Source organism: Poecile atricapillus, chromosome 1 (genome assembly GCF_030490865.1).
Source record: "Poecile atricapillus isolate bPoeAtr1 chromosome 1, bPoeAtr1.hap1, whole genome shotgun sequence".
Classification (NCBI taxonomy): Eukaryota; Metazoa; Chordata; class Aves; order Passeriformes; family Paridae; genus Poecile; species Poecile atricapillus.
The window spans coordinates 180,833,178-180,856,919 of NC_081249.1; positions in this window are offsets into that span (position 1 = coordinate 180,833,178).

Genomic DNA, 23,742 nt, shown 5'->3' on the forward strand with positions numbered 1-23,742 from the left:
TGTGTATTAATCATTTACTATTCATTATTTCTGAACTGTGACTGACCACCTAAATTGAGTGCACTATTTCTGGGCCTCAATTAGGTAATTGAAATGCTCTTTAAATCAGAGTAATTAGCAGTGTGGCTTTTCAGATGAATTATTTTTTTATCCTGAATTAATGGAGAATTTGGGGACTTGTGAGCTATTATGCCCATTCTTTGGCAATGATCTGAATTCTGTCAGATAAGGAGCAGCAGGAGTTTGTGCATTGCCCTGAACAGACCTGACAGCTTCTATTTGTTAAAATATTCCCAATTCCAGGCTTGGAGGGCTCAGCCAGCTCCAACAGTTCAGAAATTTCAAACACAATTTGCAACCAACGAGGCACGTTGGTTACAGGAGCCATAATTTGCTGGCAGCATTTTAATGTTGTCTCCTCAAGATGGTGGGAATCGCTAATTCCACGTTTTCCGAGCTCCATTTCCATCAGTACCAGCGACAGAAGAGCTGCTCAGATGAGCTGATCTAAATGTTGTGAGTGCTCTTTTAGGTGTCTCCACCAATTTGTTCCTGCTCCTGCTTTGTGTTCACACAGTAAATATTTCCCAGCAGAGGATTTAAGCAGCCCGAGGCTGCTCCTTCCCTCCTGGATGCGGGATCATCCGAATCCAGAGTCAGGAATATTCCCAGGGCCAGGGAGACAACACAGCTCCAGATAAAAGGGGGAGGTGAAGAAATGGAGCCTTTTGGTCCTGAAATCTCCACAGGCACTGATTTGGTTGATTTTGTTAAAAGGTGTCACTCCAGCATGGGGGGCTCCTGCAGGGACTCAGCTGGAGGCCTGTGGTCAGTCCTGTGGACACCCGTGAGCAGAGGGGACCCTCAGGGGTCCCTCATCCTCATCTTCATCCTCATCTTCATCCTCATCTTCATCCTCATCCTCATCTCATCCTCATCCTCATCCTCATCCTCATCCTCATCCTCATCCTCATCCTCATCCTCTCCTCACCCTCATCTTCATCCTCATCCTCATCCTCTCCTCACCCTCATCTTCATCCTCATCCTCATTCTCATCCTCACCCTCACCCTCACCCTCATCCTCACTCTCATCTTCATCCTCATCTTCATCCTCACCCTCATCCTCACCCTCACCCTCACCCTCACCCTCACCCTTACCCTCACCCTCACCCTCATCCTCACCCTCATCCTCATCCTCATCCTCATCCTCATCCTCATCCTCATCCTCATCCTCATCCTCATCCTCATCCTCATCCTCTCCTCATCCTCATCCTCACCCTCACCCTCATCCTCATCCCAATCCTCATCCTCATCCCAATCCTCATCCTCATCCCAATCCTCATCCTTATCCTCACCCTCATCCTCACCTTCATCCTCATCTTCATCCTCATCCTCTCCTCATCCTCATCCTCATCCTCATCTTCATCCTCATCCCAATCCTCATCCTCATCCTCATCCTCATCCTCATCCTCATCCTCATCTTCACCCTCATCCTCACCCTCACCCTCACCCTCACCCTCACCCTCATCTTCATCCTCATCCTCTCCTCATCCTCATCCTCATCCTCATCCTCATCCTCATCCTCATCCTCATCCTCATCCTCATCCTCATCCTCATCCTCATCCTCATCCTCATCCTCATCCTCATCTCATCCTCATCCTCATCCTCGTCCCAATCCTCATCCTCATCCTCATCCTCATCCTCATCTCATCCTCATCCTCATCCTCATCCTCATCCTCATCCTCATCCTCATCCTCATCCTCATCCTCATCTCATCCTCATCCTCATCCTCATCCTCATCCTCATCCTCATCCTCATCCTCATCCTCATCCTCATCCTCATCCTCATCTCATCCTCTCCTCATCCTCATCCTCATCCCAATCCTCATCCTCATCCTCATCCTCATCCTCATCCTCATCCTCATCCTCATCCTCATCCTCTCCTCATCCTCACCCTCATCCTCATCCCAATCCTCATCCTCATCCTCATCCTCATCCTCATCCTCATCCTCATCCTCATCCTCACCCTCACCCTCATCCTCATCCTCTCCTTATCCTCACCCTCACCCTCATCCTCATCCTCTCCTCATCCTCACCCTCATCCTCATCCTCATCCTCATCCTCTCCTCATCCTCATCCTCACCCTCATCCTCATCCTCATCCTCATCCTCACCCTCATCCTTCTCCTCATCCTCATCCTCATCCTCATCCTCATCCTCACCCTCATCCTCATCCTCATCCTCACCCTCATCCTTCTCCTCATCCTCATCCTCATCCTCATCCTCATCCTCATCCTCATCCTCATCCTCATCCTCACCCTCATCCTCATCCTCATCCTCACCCTCATCCTCATCCTCATCCTCATCCTCATCCTCATCCTCATCCTCATCCTCATCCTCACCCTCATCCTCATCCTCCTCCTCCTCCCCAGGGCCGCAGGGGTACAGGGATCCGAGGTTGTTGGGCACACACAGAGGGAGCAGTGGTGGCCCAAGGCCCCAGTGGGGTTTACCAAGGCCGGGAGCTGGAGCTGCCCCGCTCGGGGAGCAGCCTGGGCTGGGATGAGCAGCTGGAGCAGCCCTGGGGAGGATTTGGGGGTGCTGTGGCTGGGATGAGCAGCTGGAGCAGCCCTGGGGAGGATTTGGGGGTGCTGTGGCTGGGATGAGCAGCTGGAGCAGCCCTGGGGAGGATTTGGGGGTGCTGTGGCTGGGATGAGCAGCTGGAGCAGCCCTGGGGAGGATTTGGGGGTGCTGTGGCTGGGATGAGCAGCTGGAGCAGCCCTGGGGAGGATTTGGGGGTGCTGTGGCTGGGATGAGCAGCTGGAGCAGCCCTGGGGAGGATTTGGGGGTGCTGTGGCTGGGATGAGCAGCTGGAGCAGCCCTGGGGAGGATTTGGGGGTGCTGTGGCTGGGATGAGCAGCTGGAGCAGCCCTGGGGAGGATTTGGGGGTGCTGTGGCTGGGATGAGCAGCTGGAGCAGCCCTGGGGAGGATTTGGGGGTGCTGTGGCTGGGATGAGCAGCTGGAGCAGCCCTGGGGAGGATTTGGGGGTGCTGTGGCTGGGATGAGCAGCTGGAGCAGCCCTGGGGAGGATTTGGGGGTGCTGTGGGTGGGATGAGCAGCTGGAGCAGCCCTGGGGAGGATTTGGGGGTGCTGTGGCTGGGAGCTGGACCTGCCCCAGCCCAGAGCCCCCCGAGCCCGGCCTGAGCCCCGGCATGGGCAGGAGGAGAGGGATTGGGATTGTGCTCCTCTGCCCCACTCCGGTGAGATCCCAGCTGGAATCCCAGCACAGGGAGGAGCTGGAGCTGCTGGAGAGTCCAGAGGAGGCACCAGGATGATCCACGGGATGGAGCAGCTCTGCTGGGAGAGCTGGGAATGTTCCCCTGGAGAAGGGAAGCTTTGGGTTCACCCAACTGTGGCCTTCCAGAGCCTGCAAGAAAGATGGAGAGAGGATTTCCAAGGGATGGAGGGACAGGATCCAGGGAATGGCTCCCAGTGCCAGAGGGCAGGGATGGATGGGAGATTGGGAATTGGGAATTGCTGGCTGGGCTGGAATTGCCAGATTTGCTGTGGCTGCCCCTGGATCCCTGGCAGTGCCCAAGGCCAGGCTGGACATTGGGGCTGGACATTGGGACAGTGGGAGCTGTCCCTGCCATGGCAGGGGGGGATGGGTGGGATTGGGATGGGATTTCAGGTCCCTTCCAACCCCAGACATTGCCTGGCCCTGGGATCTGTTATGGAAGTTCCAAGCCCATAAAGTTTGGTTTATCTGTTACACAACAGCTCAATCTCCCTCTCAGGCTCTCCTGTTTTTATCTGTGTGGCACCATCGGAAAGCTTTGTACAGCCTGGCTATTCCTACTTGATATTCAGGACATGAGGCTTTACAAGAGGAAATGTCTTGATGTATCTGCTATTTTATTTTTAATGAAAACATTTCTTGCTCTGAAAAAAAAAGAGGTCACTGCGCATCTCCGAGTACAAATTATTGCATATGCACAGGAGCTGGAAAACCACTAGGTTTAGAAACCACTAAATTCCCACTCAGCAGCACCTTTAGAACATGCAAATAAGGCAAAAACAAGCAGCACACTGTGGGCTTTGGAGCACACAAAAATATCCTCCCTGGAGCAGTCCCGCTCCCCTGGGACTGTGCACCGGGGGGAGAACGGCAAGGGAAATTTTCCTTTTCAAAAACCTTTGTAAAGCAGTGAAAAAATCGCTCCTGGGCAAAGGGCTGGAGGCTGTGATCCACCAAATTCCTTCCCTGGAAGGGCTGGAGTGCCAGGACTGCACAAAGAGGAGCTGCAGAGCGCAGGAGGCCGTGCTTGTGCTCCCTCAGGAGCCCCTCGTTTGCTCCTGTGCTCAATCCCTGCCTCTCCCCTGCTGCTCCCACCAGCCTCCTTCCTTTCCAAAAGAACATGCAATAAAAAAAAAGGATTTTTTTTATTTTTATTTTCTAAATTATTTGTTCAAATTTCCTTGCAGCTGAGGGGAAGAAGCCAGCTTGGTGTGCAGGGAAAACGTAACGCGATCTGCAATGTTCATTTGGAGCTTCTCCTGGAGAAGATGCTGGAGCGGGCACGTGTTGGAGGGGATGGGAATGAAGGAGCTGAGCTCCAAGGCCGGGTTGGAGCAGCCTGGGACACCGGGAGGGTCCCTGGGGTGGCACTGGCTGGGTTTTCAGGGCTGCTCCAGCTGAAGGAATCCCACGGCTCTGTGGCTGTGTGGAAGCAAACTGGAATCGCTGTGGATCCCGTCAGGGCGCCGATGCCCCCGCAGCGGCTGCTGCAGCACATCCCCAGCAATCCCGCTCAGCTGCAGCCATTCCAGCTCTGGGCACAGCAAGATGTGCAATTCAGCTGCTCGGAGCAGCCAGAGACACGATGGTTAAATTTATCCCGTGCCATCTGCAGCGGCACACGCCTGCGAGGGCGCGTGAGGTAATCCAGGATTGCAATCCCTCTGTCATCCTCTCAGCCTCTTTTCTTCACCAGAATAAATAAATTAAAAGATAGAGAACGAGGCCACGTGCCCCGTAAAAAGCAAAATCTGATTTTGCTTTCTGGGTGAAGGCTTTTCCATTTGGCTGTCTCTGAGTTAATGAGGTGTTCCATGAGGCTCAGCCACCGTCCCTGTCCCCAGGAGCTCCAGCCTGCTCTGGGCTGCCATGGATCAGCCTTTGGAATCATCTCCCTGCTCCTCCCTGTGCTGAAATTCCCCCCAGGAGAGCTCTGCCCTCAGGTGAAACACTGAGAGCAGCCCGGGCAGGATTATCGGTACATTTGAAAGTCTGAATGTTTGAAATCCCCTGTCTGGGAGCTGTGGCCTAAAGAAATCAGTTTGCTTTAAGGGCTGAAGGCACAGTTTAACAAAGTTTGACCAAATGTCATCAAATTCACTCTATTTGCCTCATCACTGGTTTCACTTAGACTGTAAAACACTTGGAGGAGAGACATCTCTTCAGTTTATGTGTGCACTCATAAATTTCATGGTACCACAAGCCCAGACCTGGCCGGGCATATTCAGTTGCTGCCATAACCCAATCTATAAATCAGAATTATTCAAAGCCTTCTGCTGCTTTTCCTGGGCCTCTCCCCTCCTGCAGCTGCACCTGTGGATCCAGAGAGCCCCAGAAATAGATTTTTTCAATTATGACTCATGCTGTTGGCTTGATGGATACGAAATGGGGTCCTGATAATAGATCAGAATATTAATAATTTCTTTTGCTTAATTGAAAAGGTTATTTTAATGAAAATAGAGCACTTCCAACGTCTGTCCCGTGGGGATGTGAGCTTGTTTCCCTGGGAGGCACGTGCCTGGTGCCAGGGGCTCCTCCTCCTCCCTTCCACACCAGCCAGGGCTGATTTTGGTACATTTTACAGGAGAATATGCTCAGTGCTCATTCCTGAGGGGGAACCAACTAAAACCTGACTTTCCCCACCCTTCCCCCTGAGCTGAAGCACAGAACATCCTCTGCCAGGGGCCAGGGCTTTGATCCAGGGGCAGCATTTCCAGGGCTGAGCCCAAACCATCGGGAATAAGCACCTGGATATTCCACAGGCAGCTGGAACCTGCCCAGAGCAGCTCAGGAGGAGGCAAGGCCAGGCAAAGCTCAGCCCCTGGGTCACTACAAAACCAAAGGCATTCTGTGGATAATGGCCAAAATCCTATTTATTATTATTTATTTTTATTATTATTATTATTATCCTGTTATTGGCGTGAATCCTTTAACTCCTGGAGCAGCAGTGAAAGAAGCTGATTGCTGATTTAGGCTGCATAGATCGTTGAGAATGTAAATTAATGGCAAAGTATTAAAATTAAGAAGCAAAGATATGATAATGCCTGGTAAAAATACTGAGAGGTGGAATGGCATAGCAATATAAGCAAATTATCATCTTCAGGAGCGAAAAAGAAATACAATGGGATAAAAATCTCAGCAGATGGTGAAGTTTAGCATCACTTACTGGAGGTATTCAAGGAAGGAATGCTTTGTGAGCATAAAGAGAGTGAAGAAGAATTTTAGTTGATGCTTGATGAGGTTTTTATGAGAAGACATTATGTCCCTGACTTGGGAAGCAGCAGAAGTTTCAGTGAAAATGTAAATGTAAACAGAAGCTGATTCAATTTGTGGGGGGAAAAGACCAATTCAGGTTTCAGCTTAAATTAGACTAAAACTCTAAAATGTAAAAATAATTCCTGTGTGCCAGGCTTTTCTAGACTGGCAAACCTGTCAGAATGAGGAGCATTAAATATCCAGGCCTGCTGCTGGAGGCCTCCACTCTGCCTTGGGCTGCTCAGCCCCTCTCAAAAACGAGATTTCCCCCAAAGGATGTCAGTGTTATAAATGGATATCATATTATTGGCTTTTCACAAGTATTATAATGAATATTATATGGATAATATTAGAAAATTTAGCTGTAATAATAAAGTCTTCTTTATTTCTGTTATTAATGAAACTCAGAAATAGTGGTATAATACATGTATGTTAGGCTATGACATAGTATTAAAACAAAAACTACTTTTGTTTGTATAACCCAAAGACTGAAAAAGAGCTGGAGATCTTTTTTCTTTTGTAAACTCTCTTACCCAGATGAAGCCAGCAGTGACCAGAACTCTGGGGCAGGAATTTATTGCATTTCTGGTATCAGGGAATGTAAATCTCGATGGCACCAAGAGGATTGATCTATTGGGAAGGGGGCAAGAGAAAACTGAACAGAAGAACCCCAAAGATCCACAGAAAAATGTGTGAATATGTGTGAGAATTTATGGATATGGAGCAGGGTTCTGTTTTTAAGGGACAATCCTTTGTCAGTGAGGTGAATGCAGAGACACCCGGCCAGATCCGGATACTTTATTTTTATCTCCTAATTGTTTTTTTTATTAAACTTTTAAATTCTATAAAAATGATGTGAACCTCGTTTTTCACATCAGGAATCCCTGCTATTCCCTTAGAATTCCCTTCCAGCCCAGATCTCCTGGTGGATCCGTGGAGCAGATCAGGAGCTGTGCTGTAGTCAAGGATTGCCTTCACTGCCTAAGGGAAATTTTAGGACACAATAATTGGGGTTCAGGGACCTGCCAGCATCAGGCAGAGATTCCCAAACAGATCCTCTTGGGATGGTCGGTGCCATGGGGAAATCAGGAGTTTTTAAACCCAGAATTGTGAGGATTCGAGCTGAGTGACCTCAGTGGGCCAGAACAGTGCAAGGAAAGGGTAAAGACATGAACCACAGGAGCAAGAAAATCCACTTTTTTTTTCTTTTTCTGAGTTTCCACAAGCAGCAGTTGAACCTCTGGCAGAAGTGGAGCTTCTTCTGCTTTCACCTAAGGAACAGAAGAGTGGAGATGTTCCTTCCCGTGTGCTCCTGGTCCTGTGGCCCAGGGGACACCAATGCAGGGACACGGGGCAGGAAGGAAGGAATATTTCCAGAGCAAGTGCTGGGACTGAACAGCCAGCTAAGAGCTGAAAACAAAAGAAAGATTTATTGCAGTAGAATTTTTCAGAGCAGAAAGCAAATACCAGGATCCATTTTCCTCAATGTCAAATCCAAACCTCCCCTGCTGCAATCTGAGGCCATTTCCTCTCATCCTGGCCCTTTGTTCTGCTGGAAGCTCAGTCAGGACAGAAATTCCTCTCTGGCCAAGTTAAGGCTCAAAAAGCTGCAGGAGGAGCAGAAGAGCCGCGTGCCTGGAAATGTGTTTGCATCCCAGCACTGGAAATGTGTTTGCAGCTCAGCACTGGAGATGTTGTGTTTGCAGCTCAGCACTGGAAATGTTGTGTTTCCATCCCAGCACTGGAAATGTTGTGTTTCCATCCCAGCACTGGAAATGTTGTGTTTGCATCCCAGCACTGGAAATGTTGTGTTTGCATCCCAGCACTGGAAATGTTGTGTTTCCATCCCAGCACTGGAAATGTTGTGTTTGCATCCCAGCACTGGAAATGTTGTGTTTCCATCCCAGCACTGGAAATGTTGTGTTTCCATCCCAGCACTGGAAATGTTGTGTTTCCATCCCAGCACTGGAAATGTTGTGTTTGCAGCACAGCCCCGTCCTGCTTCAGGCAGGAGCTCCAGGATCATGGTGATGCCTCCAGGATCATGGTGGTGGTTCCAGGATGATGGGGCTCACTCCAGGAGGATGGGGCTGGCTCCAAGAGGATGGAGCTCACTCTAGGATGATGGGGCTCACTCCAGGAGGATGGGGCTGGCTCCAAGAGGATGGAGCTCACTCTAGGATGATGGGGCTCACTCCAGGAGGATGGGGCTCACTCCAGGATCATGGTGATGCCTCCAGGATCGTGGGGCTCACTCCAGGATCAGGGGCCAGCTCCAGGATCATGGTGATGGTTCCAGGAGGATGGGCCTCACTCCAGGATCATGGTGATAGCTCCAGGATCATGGTGATGCCTCCAGCATCAGGGGCTGGCTCCAGGATCAGGGGCTGGCTCCAGGATCAGGGGCTGGCTCCAGGATCAGGGGCTGGCTCCAGGATCAGGGGCTGGCTCCAGGATCATGGTGATGCCTCCAGGATCAGGGGCTGGCTCCAGGATCAGGGGCTGGCTCCAGGATCAGAGGCTGGATCCAGGATAATGGTGATGGCTCCAGGATCATGGTGGTGGCTCCAGGATCAGGGGCTGGCTGGTGTTTTTCTGTAGATTCTGGGCGGCTGCTCTTGTCTGTCCATCCCATCCTGTCCATCCCATCCTGTCCATCCTGTCCTGTCCATCCTGTCCTGTCCATCTGTCCTGTCCATCCTGCCCTGTCCATCTGTCCTGTCCATCCTGCCCTGTCCATCTGTCCTGTCCATCCCATCCTGTCCATCCTGTCCTGTCCATCCTGTCCTGTCCATCCTGTCCTGTCCATCTGTCCTGTCCATCCTGTCCTGTCCATCTGTTCTGCCCATCTGTCCTGTCCATCCTGTCATGTCCATCTGTCCTGTCCATCCTGTCCTGTCCATCCTGTCCTGTCCATCTGCCCTGTCCATCCTGTCCTGTCTATCCTGCCCTGTCCATCTGTCCTGTCCATCTGTCCTGTCCATCCTGTCCTGTCCATCTGCCCTGTCCATCCTGTCCTGTCCATCTGTCCTGTCCATCTGTCCTGTCCATCCTGTCCTGTCCATCTGTCCTGTCCATCTGTCCTGTCCATCCTGTCCTGTCCATCTGTCCTGTCCATCCCATCCTGTCCATCCTGTCCTGTCCATCTGCCCTGTCCATCTGTCCTGTCCATCCTGCCCTGTCCATCTGTCCTGTCCATCTGTCCTGTTCATCTGTCCTGTCCATCCCATCCTGTCCATCCTGTCCTGTCCATCTGCCCTGTCCATCTGTCCTGTCCATCCTGTCCTGTCCATCCTGTCCCTGCATGGGGCTGACCTGGGAGCTCACAGGATGTTTCCCCACCTGTGCAAACCTTGGGTGCTGCCTCTGGCACCCGTGGGGTGCCCTCAGTGCCACCCACACATTCCTGACTGGAATGTGGCCTCTGGAAGAGCCCTGCTCCCCTGTGGTCATCCTTGGGCTTTCTTTTGCCACCTTCCATCCATTTCCAGGATCCAAATGTTCCATGGAGAAAAGGAGATGAGTTTTTCCCGGTTCTCCAGAGAGAGCTGGGCTGTGCTGAAACAACTGGACATTGTGCATACAGCAGGGAGAGCAGGTTCTGTCTGGATTATTCATTTCCAGGGGAAAGGGAAAGGTTAATTTAAAAGAATGAGAAAAAAAAATGGCTCATTGTCAAGCTGAAAACAGAAAGGGAACAGGAAGAATTTTGGCATTTATGACTCTTGTTGTCATAGAAACTGAACCTGATATTTCCATAGAGCAATTCAGAGCAGTAACAAATGCTGGATTTTATAGCATAGATGAATTAAGATCAAGTTAAGATTTCCAATACATTGTCAAGCAGATCAAATATTGGTTTATTTTGTATTGCCAAGTTGTTATCAGAGTCCTTAAAAACATTGGTGATAACTGTAAATGAAACTGATCTGGCATTTAGGGGATGTTACCAGAATTTGGAGTGGCTGGGAGAGAGATTTTACAACAACCCAGGAAAACTGCCCAGATTTCCATGGGGACAGGGCACATCCCATGGGACAATTCCCATCTTGCTCCACACAGCCTCCTCCTGCACCCACAGCAAGGTCCTGCACAAAAACCCAGTTTGGAGCACAAAAACCCAGTTCTGAGCACAAACCCCAGTTCTGTGCACAAAACCCCAGTTCTGAGCACAAAACCCCAGTTCTGAGCACAAAAACCTAGTTCTGTGCACAAAACCCCAGTTCTGAGCACAAACCCCAGTTCTGTGCACAAAGCCCCAGCTCTGAGCACAAAACCCAGTTCTGTGCACAAACACAAACCCCAGTTCTGTGCACAAAATCCCAGTTCTGAGCCCAAACCCCAGTTCTGTCCAGAAAACCCCAGTGCTGTGCACAAAAACCCAGTGCTGTGCACAAAAACCCAGTTCTGTGCACAAACACAAAGCCCCAGTTCTGTGCACAAACCCCCAGTTTTGTGCACAAAACCCCAGTTCTTTTCACAAAACCCCAGTTCTGTGCAAAAACACAAAGCCCCAGTTCTGTGCAAAAACCCAGCTCTGTGCAAAAACCCCAGCTCTGTGCAAAAACCCCAGCTCTGTGCAGAAACACAAACCCCAGTTCTGAGCACAAAACCCCAGTTCTGTGCACAAAGCCCCAGCTCTGTGCACAAAGCCCCAGTTCTGTGTTCTGAGCACAAAACCCCAGTTCTGTGCACAAACACAATGCCCCAGTTCTGTGTTCTGGGCACAAAGCCCCAGTTCTGTGCACAAAGCCCCAGTTCTGTGTTCTGGGCACAAAGCCCCAGTTCTGTGCACAAAGCCCCAGTTCTGTGCACAAACACAAACCCCAGTTCTGAGCACAGAACCCCAGTTCTGTGTTCTGTGCACAAAGCCCCAGTTCTGTGCACAAAGCCCCAGTTCTGTGTTCTGTGCACAAAGCCCCAGTTCTGTGTTCTGTGCACAAAGCCCCAGTTCTGTGCACAAAGCCCCAGTTCTGTGTTCTGTGCACAAAGCCCCAGTTCTGTGTTCTGTGCACAAAGCCCCAGTTCTGTGTTCTGTGCACAAAGCCCCAGTTCTGTGTTCTGTGCACAAAGCCCCAGTTCTGTGTTCTGGGCACAAAGCCCCAGTTCTGTGTTCTGTGCACAAAGCCCCAGTTCTGTGTTCTGTGCACAAAGCCCCAGTTCTGTGTTCTGTGCACAAAGCCCCAGTTCTGTGTTCTGGGCACAAAGCCCCAGTTCTGTGCACAAAGCCCCTGTTCTGTGCACAAAGCCCCAGTTCTGTGCACAAAGCCCCAGTTCTGTGTTCTGTGCACAAAGCCCCAGTTCTGTGTTCTGTGCACAAAGCCCCAGCTCTGTGCACAAAGCCCCAGTTCTGTGTTCTGTGCACAAAGCCCCAGTTCTGTGTTCTGTGCACAAAGCCCAGTTCTGTGTTCTGGGCACAAAGCCCCAGTTCTGAGCACAAAGCCCCAGTTCTGTGTTCTGTGCACAAAGCCCAGTTCTGTGTTCTGGGCACAAAGCCCCAGTTCTGAGCACAAAGCCCCTGTTCTGTGCACAAAGCCCCAGTTCTGTGTTCTGTGCACAAAGCCCCAGTTCTGTGCAAAAACCCCAGTTCTGTGTTCTGTGCACAAAGCCCCAGTTCCGTGTTCTGTGCACAAAGCCCCAGCTCTGTGCACAAAGCCCCAGCTCTGAGCAGCTCCGGTGTCTCGGGGCAGCTCCTGGCACTGCAGTGGGAAGGGAACCAGCAGCAGAGGAAGGGTGGCTTCTCTGGACCTGCTGCCTTCCCCAGGGTCCCTCAGCCAGGGACTTTGGCACGAGCAGCACTGCTTGGCCTCCCCAGGTTATGCTTGTCACTGTGGAATGTTAAAGTTGTGTGGTGCCACGTGAGGATCTGATGTTTTCAGCTGTTCTGGCTCATCCCAGAGTGGCCCCTGTGCATCTGGGACACCACACTCAGGTATTAAAGGTGGTTTTTTTCATTATTTTGATAATGAACCGTTATCTTCCATGCAGTTATGACTGGAGGACTTCTCTGGAGGAATTTCTGCTTCAAAGTGAGCACTTCTTTAAAAAAAAAAAATCACATTTGATTAAAAAAAATACAGAAATGGGTGTCTTACCAGAGTTGTACATGACTCCTCTTTGTTTTAATATACAAGGAAAGAACCTTTGTCCTGCAACCCCCAAACATTTATTAAACTTTGTTTCCAACCTGGATATTTTTTGCCTTTCATGGAGTAGGTTGGAGGATCCTCTATCAAAGTCACCTTGCTGCAGTTGTTAAGAGCTGGAAATTGTGTCAAGATAGAATTTTGTCTTTTCTTTGGTGTGGAGCTGGGCCAGGGATGGGCTCAGGCTGGAGATCAGGGAAGGTTCTTCCCCCAGAGGGTGGAATGAGCTCTGGAAAAGCTCCCCAGGGAATGGGCACGGCCCCGAGGCTGCCGGAGCTCCAGGAGCGTTTGGGCAGCGCTGCCAGGGATGCCCAGGCTGGGATTGTTGGGGGGTCTGGGATGATCCCTGGGGTCCCAGCTCAGGAGGTTCTATGACAATATTGAGGCAGTTTTTCATCTCAGGAGTATTTTTCTGTCTTTTTCTCTTCTTGCTCTTCTCGTGACTCTCAGAACCCTCTGCCATCGTGTTTTGAAATGCTCGGTTCAGCCCTGGGCAGCACAATTTTAATGGATTAACACAAAACAGGGATTGAGAAATGCCTGAGGCCTACAGTGGATGTTTGAAATGATGGAGCTGCTTTTGGCCAGCCCAGCCTCAGCTCTGGGGCAGGATGGCTGCAGAATTCCCTGTGCCCTCATCCCACAGGGATGTGCCCTCAGCTGCCTTGGGAGCTGCTGCTCCCTTTCCTCCTTCCCTGGGGAGCTGTCCCCGCTCCCAGACCAGGGGAGGGAGGCTGCAGGACCAGAGCTGGATGTGGCCAGGAGCCCAGGCAGAGCTGCTGGGGAGCTCCAGAGACTCTGGATGTGGCTCAGCTGGGAAATGTTCTCACTCAGGGGACAGGACAGGAGCCTCTGCCTCTCCTGCCCACCCAGCACAGCTGAACTCCAGACCCAGACCACTCCAGGCTTCCCAGGCTCTCTTCTTGAGCTGAGGTATTAAAAGGTTGGAAAGCAATTATGTATGGGACATGGGGAAAGGGAAAGGAGCAATGCAGGGAGTGTGAAATGGCTCAGGGGTGTTTGGTGGGCACAGAGGATGTCACTCCCTTCTCAGGGAAGGCCATGCCCTGTTCCAGGCAAGATCAGCCTTTGTCCCAAACTCACTCTGCTGATGATGCTTTCCCTTCCTCCTTCCCAAGGAGGAATCACAGAATCCCAGACTGGTTTGGGTTGCAGGGAGCACAAATCCCCCCCATCCCACCCCAGCCATGGCAGGGACCACTCCCACTGTCCCAATGTCCAGCCCCAATGTCCAGCCTGGCCTTGGGCACTGCCAGGGATCCAGGGGCAGCCACAGCTGCTCTGGGCACTCTGTGCCAGACTTGCCCACTCTGCCAGGAACAATTCCTGCCCAAAATCCCATCCAGCCCTGATGCCATCAATGGAAAGCCATTCCCTGCATATGAAAAAGCAGGCTGAGAGGCTGGGAAGTAAATCCTGAAAATGCTTCTCTTTGCCACTGTTGAACGATGCTAGCAGGGACACACACCTTTGGAAGTGGGAACACACCTTTGGAGGAAGGAACAGACACCTTTGGAAGTACCTGGTGCCTTTATTTTTGACTCTCACTTGGTGGAGCTTTAGCAGTGCTTGTTCCCAGCTCAGCACTGCACACAGCCCTCTGGCAGATGAGCTGAATTCTCAATATTCTCATTTATTTTTGCTAAAGCTTCAGAAGAGTGTGAGAAACTTCTGAGGATTTTACCAGAAATTCCTGCAGTCAGACACGGATCAGACCCTCCTTTCTTGGAAAGCCAGAGCTGTTCCTTGGAGTTCTGTGTTCCCTTCCTGCTCAGGGAGGGTTCAGCACCTCCTGCCTCCATCCCGAGGGAAACCAAAAGGATGAGAAGCTAAAGGCTGGCGTGGGCATGTCAGTGCCTGTGAAATATTCCCCACACTTTCCAGAGGCTGCAGAGCCCTCCTGGATTTTCCTGGAGAGCTAAAGGCAGTTAAATGCTCAGGCACACGTCGATAGCGAGCTTTGATAGCTCCATCGATCCCGGTGCTGCTGAGCCCTGACCGGGGCACACAACTCCTGCATCATTGATGGGAACCAAGGGATCCATCCTGCTCCAGCCCGGGCCTGGCTGCCCTCAGCAGCTCCAGGAGCACCTCTGCTGCCTCCTCATCCTCACGGGAGCCCGGATGCTCCATCCGCCGCGTCCGGCCGCGCGGTTCCAGCGAAGCCATCCCCGCGTTTTCAGAGCGTGAACCACGGGGCTGAGGAGAAATATGTGATGCTCAAGTGTTAATATATTCCCATGTCTGGCGTTTAGGAGTGCATTTCCCAGAGAATACAGAAGCAATTGTTAATGTCATGTCTGATTTCCTTCCTGGAGATGGGAGATGGACAAAGATTTACTGGAAGTGTTCCTCTCGGTGGCGAGAGAACGGATGCGCATTAGGCAGCTGACAGCAAAGATGAATCCTCTGGTGCCACTGCTGCTGCCCACTGTCCAATCTCCCTCTATAATTAATGAGCTGTCAGAGCTGCTCAGAGCCCGGCAACGGATGGCTGGGACGCCAGGCAAATCGGCCCTGAAATGAGGAGTCAACTCGGAGCTGCTCTTTTCCTGACCTTGCAACTCTCATTATCGATTCCGGATAATTTCCACCTGTTTAGGAAAACCAAGAGTAAAGTCAGGGCAACAAAGGAGCTTTTCAAGTCTCCCTGTCAGGTTTTCCATCATTTCAAATATTTGGTCCCTGCGCCTCCAAGGAATCTTCAATGCATGAACTGCTCCAAAATATTTCCTGCTCAGCCGGTTCTGAGCTTCAAAAGTAGGGGCCCAGAGCTCCTGTTTGTCACCACCATCGTTCATAGAGTAAAATATCATCTGAGTAGTGAACTGCATTAATAAAACTACTCACGGCATTCATTCCCAAGAGCTTATTAAAACTGAAGGTGCTTACGGAAAAGAACCCCTCAGGTTTCAGTGTGGAGCTGCAGTAACTGCAGAATGTCCTTTATTGCAAGACAAAATGGTTTGGTAATTTTTGTATTTAGTAAGTTTTGTATTTATTGAATTAATCCCTGTGGGTCTCTGGGTCACTGCCTTGGGGTGGATTTGGAGGGTCCCACAGCCCCTGTGGCACAGCCCAAGCCTGATGCTTGCTTTGAGGTGGGGATTTCTATTCCAGGGAAGAGAACTCGCTCCTGTGGCTGGTGGCAGCTGTGGGGACACTGCTCCCTCCAGTCCCTGTGCTGGGCACTGTGGCTGTGACACCTCCTGGGATGACACAACCCCAGGATTTTCTAGAGCACACCCAGGGGTGGCAGACAGAGCTCCCAGAGGGTGCTGGCTGCAGCAGGGGTGGGTTTCTGGGGGCAGCCTGGGATGGGCAGCGCTCCCTGAGCAGGGGAAAGTGGGGTCTGGGGAGCAGAGCTGTGTGGAGCACCCCAGGGCCCTCGTGCTTCACAGACACGGCGTTTGTGGGGCAGCAGAGCAGCAGGAACCAACCTGGAGAGGGGCAAAGTGTCCAGAGCACACCGTGGCTAAGAGAGAGCACCAGGGAACCTGCTGCAGCTCCAGGCTGAGTGTGCAGAGCCTGCAGCTGCAATCCACGAACGTGTCAGAGCTGCTGGCACCTCCAGGCGAGTTATCAGCGCCCCACAAAAGCCTCCATCAGCAGCATTTCTGCTGGAAACCTCTTCCCTGGGAGCTCAGCTCCTGCTGGGGCAGCACAGCCCGCAGAGCTTCGCATTTTTATCTGCTGAGGAGCTGACCCTGCCCTGTGAAACGTCCTGGCTGCTGCAGATGTGCTCCGGTGGTGTTGGAGGAGCTCTGGAGCAGCGTTCCCTCATCTCTGGCACAGCCCGGCCCTGCTCAGCCCTGCCCGGCCCGCTGGGGCTGCCCGGGAGCTCCGGGGTGCGCTGGAAGGGATGGGACACGGCTGGGAGGAGGATGAGGGGATGGGGGAGGAGGATGAGGGGATGGGGGAGGAGGATGAGGGGATGGGGGGAGGATGAGGGGATGGGAGGAGGATGATGAGGGGCTGGGGGGATGCTCACGGGATGGGGGGGATGCTCAGGGGATGGGGTGAGGATGATGAGGGGCTGGAGGGAGGATGATGAGGGGCTGGGTGAGGATGATGAGGGGCTGGGGTGATGATGGTGAGGGGCTGAGGTGATGATGGTGAGGGGCTGGGGTGAGGATGAGGGGATGTGTGGGACCCTGAGGGGCTGGGGGGAGGATGAGGGGCTGGGGGGATGATGAGGGGCTGGGGGGAGGATGATGAGGGGATGGGAGGATGATGAGGGGCTGGGGGGGATGCTCAGGGGCTGGGGTGAGGATGATGAGGGGCTGGGGTGAGGATGATGAGGGGCTGGGGGGATGATGAGGGGCTGGGGGGAGGATGATGAGGGGATGGGAGGATGATGAGGGGCTGGGGGGGGGATGCTCAGGGGCTGGGGTGAGGATGATGAGGGGCTGGGGTGAGGATGTTTCCCTGGGCTCACCCAGCCCCTTCCAGCTCCCACCCAGGCTGGGCCAGCAGAAGCTGCTCATCCTGCCCAGACCCTGGGATCCATCAGCAGAGAACGGAATGGGATCATTTTGTGAACAGAAAAGGGAATGGGATCATTTTGTGAACAGAAAAGGGAATGGGATCATTTTGTGAGCAGGGAAGGGAATGGGATCATTTTGTGAGCAGGGAAGGGAACAGGATCACTTTGTGAGCAGAAGGGAACAGAATCATTTTGTGAGCAGAAGGGAACAGAATCATTTTGTGAGCAGCTCTCAGAGATCAGTGCTTTACAGAGGTGCATCCTGATGTGATGGAAAGCAAGTGTGGCACTGCAGGGCAGGAGGAGAGGCATTCCATGAATAAATGAAATAGAAAAGCGATGCTGCCTTAAAACAAGAGATAAAAGCAGGCTCTGGATGTAAAGCTGGAGGCAGGAAGCTCTCAGACTCAGGAGATGTGTCCTGGCAGAGCGAACAGATTGGGATTCTGCTCAGGATCATCTGCACAGCCATCCCTGGGAGTCAGAGAATTAATTCTCGTGGGAGGAGAGGGAAAAGAAAGGATCCTGAATTAAGGGAGTGGGAAATGACCAGAGGTGACAAGTGTCACCTCTCAGCAGCTGCAGGGCGGGGTCTTTCTCTTCTTTTATCTGCCTTTTGGGACATCTGTATTGCAAATTACAGTGGGCTGTTTCAACTCCTTTACTTATTTAGAGTAGCTATAAATAATTTTTTTTTTTTTTTTTTTTTTTTAATCTTGTCTCATCTTTGACTGTTTTATCAGCTGGATCTCACCTATCCCTGGTGCATTCTCATCTCCCTGGCCTTTCCCACAGGGAATGTCGCTCAGGAGCTGCCTCCAGCCCCGGGCACTGCTGGCTGCGCTCCTGGCACCTCTCCCTTCCAGCCACACATCTCCCCTCTGTGTTCCTGGGATCTCTGCTCTGCCTCAGAAACACAGACCCAGGGAGGGCAGGAAAACATCACACAGAAATTGTTTAACCTGAGAATGCTGGGAAATGTTTTCAAGGAACTGATCCCAGCCAGAGACAAACCCTCACCTGAATGTTTGGGATGGGAGGGAGTTAAATCCCCCCCAGCCATGGCAGGGACAGCTCCCACTGTCCCAATGTCCAGCCCCAGTGTCCAGCCTGGCCTGGGACACTGCCAGGGATCCAGGGCTTCTGCTCTGGCCACCTGTGCCAGGGCCTCACCTCCCAGGGAGGAATTCCTTCCCAATATCCCATGGAAGGTGTTTTGGAAGAGTGGAAATCTCGGAGCAGTCTGGTCTGCTTGGAGCTCCAGAGAACCCTGAGAGTTTCCTGTGAGCAGTAAGAGCTGGAGCAGGGCAGTGATGGGAGCCTCTGGTTCTGTTCCAGCACATTTGGGATCTCTCATTGCCCACACCCAGCTCCAGGACAGAGCTCAGGCTCTGTTCCAGCACATTTGGGATCTCTCACTGCCCACACCCAGCTCCAGGACAGAGCTCAGGCTCTGTTCCAGCACATTTGGGATCTCTCATTGCCCACACCCAGCTCCAGGACAGAGTTCAGGCTCTGTTCCCAGCACATTTGGGATCCATCACTGCCCACACCCAGCTCCAGGACAGAGCTCAGGCTCTGTTCCAGCACATTTGGGATCCCTCTGTTCACACCCAGCTCCAGGACAGAGCTCAGGCTGTGTCTGTTCCAGCACATTTGGGATCTCTCACTTTCCACACCCAGCTCCAGGACAGAGCTCAGGCTGTGTCTGTTCCCAGCACATTTGGGATCCCTCTGTTCACACCCAGCTCCAGGACAGAGCTCAGGCTGTGTCTGTTCCCAGCACATTTGGGATCTCTCATTGCCCACACCCAGCTCCAGGACAGAGCTCAGGCTGTGTCTGTTCCAGCACATTTGGGATCCCTCACTTTCCACACCCAGCTCCAGGACAGAGCTCAGGCTGTGTCTGTTCCAGCACATTTGGGATCCCTCATTGCCCACACCCAGCTCCAGGACAGAGCTCAGGCTGTGTCTGTTCCCAGCACATTTGGGATCCCTCATTGCCCACACCCAGCTCCAGGACAGAGCTCAGACTGTGTCTGTTCCCAGCACATTTGGGATCCATCACTGCCCATACCCAGCTCCAGGACAGAGCTCAGGCTGTGTCTGTCCCAGCACATTTGGGATCTCTCATTGCCCACACCCAGCTCCAGGACAGAGCTCAGGCTGTGTCTGTTCCAGCACATTTGGGATCTCTCACTGCCCACACCCAGCTCCAGGACAGAGCTCAGGCTCTGTTCCAGCACATTTGGGATCCCTCTGTTCACACCCAGCTCCAGGACAGAGCTCAGGCTCTGTTCCAGCACATTTGGGATCTCTCATTGCCCACACCCAGCTCCAGGACAGAGCTCAGGCTGTGTCTGTTCCAGCACATTTGGGATCCCTCACTGCCCACACCCAGCTCCAGGACAGAGCTCAGGCTGTGTCTGTTCCCAGCACATTTGGGATCCATCACTGCCCACACCCAGCTCCAGGACAGAGCTCAGGCTGTGTCTGTTCCAGCACATTTGGGATCTCTCACTGCCCACACCCAGCTCCAGGACAGAGCTCAGGCTCTGTTCCAGCACATTTGGGATCCCTCACTGCCCACACCCAGCTCCAGGACAGAGCTCAGGCTGTGTCTGTTCCAGCACATTTGGGATCTCTCATTGCCCACACCCAGCTCCAGGACAGAGCTCAGGCTGTGTCTGTTCCAGCACATTTGGGATCTCTCATTGCCCACACCCAGCTCCAGGACAGAGCTCAGGCTCTGTTCCCAGCACATTTGGGATCCATCACTGCCCACACCCAGCTCCAGGACAGAGTTCAGGCTCTGTTCCAGCACATTTGGGATCCCTCTGTTCACACCCAGCTCCAGGACAGAGCTCAGGCTGTGTCTGTTCCAGCACATTTGGGATCCCTCTGTTCACACCCAGCTCCAGGACAGAGCTCAGGCTGTGTCTGTTCCAGCACATTTGGGATCCCTCTGTTCACACCCAGCTCCAGGACAGAGCTCAGGCTGTGTCTGTTCCCAGCACATTTGGGATCCCTCATTGCCCACACCCAGCTCCAGGACAGAGCTCAGGCTGTGTCTGTTCCCAGCACATTTGGGATCTCTCATTGCCCACACCCAGCTCCAGGACAGAGCTCAGGCTCTGTTCCAGCACATTTGGGATCCCTCACTGCCCACACCCAGCTCCAGGACAGAGCTCAGGCTCTGTTCCAGCACATTTGGGATCCCTCACTGCCCACACCCAGCTCCAGGACAGAGCTCAGGCTCTGTTCCCAGCACATTTGGGATCCATCACTGCCCACACCCAGCTCCAGGACAGAGCTCAGGCTGTGTCTGTTCCCAGCACATTTGGGATCCATCACTGCCCACACCCAGCTCCAGGACAGAGCTCAGGCTGTGTCTGTTCCAGCACATTTGGGATCTCTCATTGCCCACACCCAGCTCCAGGACAGAGCTCAGGCTCTGTTCCAGCACATTTGGGATCTCTCACTGCCCACACCCAGCTCCAGGACAGAGCTCAGGCTGTGTCTGTTCCCAGCACATTTGGGATCCCTCACTGCCCACACCCAGCTCCAGGACAGAGCTCAGGCTGTGTCTGTTCCAGCACATTTGGGATCCCTCTGTTCACACCCAGCTCCAGGACAGAGCTCAGGCTGTGTCTGTTCCCAGCACATTTGGGATCTCTCACTGCCCACACCCAGCTCCAGGACAGAGCTCAGGCTCTGTTCCCAGCACATTTGGGATCTCTCACTGCCCACACCCAGCTCCAGGACAGAGCTCAGGCTGTGTCTGTTCCCAGCACATTTGGGATCTCTCACTGCCCACACCCAGCTCCAGGACAGAGCTCAGGCTGTGTCTGTTCCCAGCACATTTGGGATCCCTCTGTTCACACCCAGCTCCAGGACAGAGCTCAGGCTCTGTTCCAGCACATTTGGGATCCATCACTGCCCACACCCAGCTCCAGGACAGAGCTCAGGCTCTGTTCCCAGCACATTTGGGATCTCTCATTGCCCACACCCAGCTCCAGGACAGAGCTCAGGCTGTGTCTGTTCCAGCACATTTGGGATCCATCACTGCCCATACCCAGCTCCAGGACAGAGCTCAGGCTGTGTCTGTTCCAGCACATTTGGGATCCCTCTGTTCACACCCAGCTCCAGGACAGAGCTCAGGCTCCAGCGCTGCTCTCGTGCTCAGCAGGGCAGTGTGGCAGCGGATCACTGAGAAAACACAACATAAAACTGGAATAACCTCTTTGGGATTCAATTCAGGGCTTTTTATGGCCCCACAAATCTCTGCCCAGCAGCGCCTGTGACACTGCACTGGAGGCAGGGAGGGACAAAGGGCTGTGAGATGGAGTGGGAAGGAGGAGAGGACAGAAAATGAGCTCTGCCACCAGGGAAATATTCATAAAACAGGTGCTGAAGGGGGGAACCTGTCCCTTCCAATGAATAATTACAGGTTTGCATAGACAATTAACGATATTATTGTTTAACCCAGGCGTTCTGAAGAATTTCTTTCTGGAAAACAAAGAGTAAATCCTGTCTGCATTCCTGCCTTTGCTTGGATGGGAATCCCTCCTTGCCTCCCCCTGCATCCCTGTGTTCCCCGAGCTCGGGCTGGATATTAACTTCACATCTGCAATAAATAAACTGAAGGAATATTCCAGGTGTGGTGTTCCCTGGGCACGTTTGGGTTTTATGGCATTGCCAGACTCTTCTCTGTGCCATGAGTAACACATTTACCACTTGCAGTTCAGTATTTTATTAATAAATAAATATTATATCAGGGTCACCATTCCCAGTAACTGCTGCTTGTGTTTTTCCTCCTTTAAAGTAACATAAAAGAAAATAGGATTGAAATTAAAACAATACAGAAGTTATAAAAACTCTATAAATATATTCTATATTTCTATGGCTATTACCTCATTTTCCACTTCAGACTTATCTTTGGGTGACAGGAAGCCAAAATCCTGGAATGGTTTAATTAGGCTGAAAATCTTATTTAATAAAGTTCTGCTGAAGAAACACAAGCAAATGCTATTAACTTGCACCAGGATCAGTCAGTGGAAGGCAATGGTGACTTTTACTCTGCAAATGACACCACAAATCAGAGCAGAACTGACACAAGGAGCAATAACTGTGGCTGCTTTTCCATCCTTTCTGAGCTTGCTCTGAAGAGTCTCTCCTTCCCAAAAAAAGTACATTTCACAAGGAAATCTGTTTATTCACCAGTTCCAGGCTAAGCATAATAAACACCAGCCTTTTCCTGGAGAACCTGTGCACGGACACCACCCAGGCACCCTCGGGACACCCTGCCTGGGGAGAGGCAAATCCGGCTCACTGGGATCCCCAGATCTGCCTGGAATGGAACAAAATCCAGGGAAAACTCCAGCCTGGAGGAAAGAACAGCCCCCCACACTCCGTGGATTAAACAACTTCTGAAAGCACAGCAGGGGCTGTGCACAGCATGGAGCAGGATGGGATGGGCTTTAAAGGAATTCCTCACCCCAGAAATTCACAGAGAGGGATGGGATGTGCTTTAAAGGAATTCCTCACCCCAGAAATTCACAGAACAGTTTGGGATGGGCTTTAAAGGAATTCCTCACCCCAGAAATTCACAGAACAGTTTGGGATGGGCTTTAAAGGAATTCCTCACCCCAGAAATTCACAGAGAGGGATGAGATGGGCTTTAAAGGAATTCCTCATCCCAGAAATTCACAGAGCAGGATGGGATGGGCTTTAAAGGAATTCCTCATCCCAGAAATTCACAGAGCAGGATGAGATGGGATTTAAAGGAATTCCTCACCCCAGAAATTCACAGAGAGGGATGGGATGTGCTTTAAAGGAATTCCTCATCCCAGAAATTCTCGGAGCAGGATGGGATGGGCTTTAAAGGAATTCCTCATCCCAGAAATTCACAGAGAGGGATGAGATGGGCTTTAAAGGAATTCCTCATCCCAGAAATTCACAGAGCAGTTTGGGATGTGCTTTAAAGGAATTCCTCACCCCAGCAGTGCATGGAGCAGGAGGGTTTGGGCTGGCAGCCTAAATCCAATGGGATGTTTAATCCTTCTGGGATGTTTAATCCTTCTGGAATGAACAACCCAGGAATGGACATCCAGAGAAGAGCCAGAGGATGTGAGACCAGGTGAAAAACACCTTTCATTGTGGAAAGAGAGTGTAGTGGAAATGGTTTTGTGCCTTACAAATAGAAATCTATCATTTCAAATGTTTTTGGGAGGTTTGCCCCTCACAAAGATCTCTGCCAGAGCTCATTCCCACCCTTTCCCCTCACCCTGGGGATTGGAGCATCACACTCCACTCCCTTGGAGCAGTGGGAGGTGTCCCTGCCATGGCAGAGGTGGCACTGGATGGGCTTTGGGCTCCTTCCAGCCCAAACCATTCTGGGAGTTTTATGGTAAAATAAAAGTTCTTCTCTAAAGCAAATTATTTACAAATATTTGCTCTAAAGGCAAGTGTTCTGCATAAAGACATCTTGCTGGGTAACTCCTGGCTGAGCACACCCAGAAAATCCAGTCCAGCAGA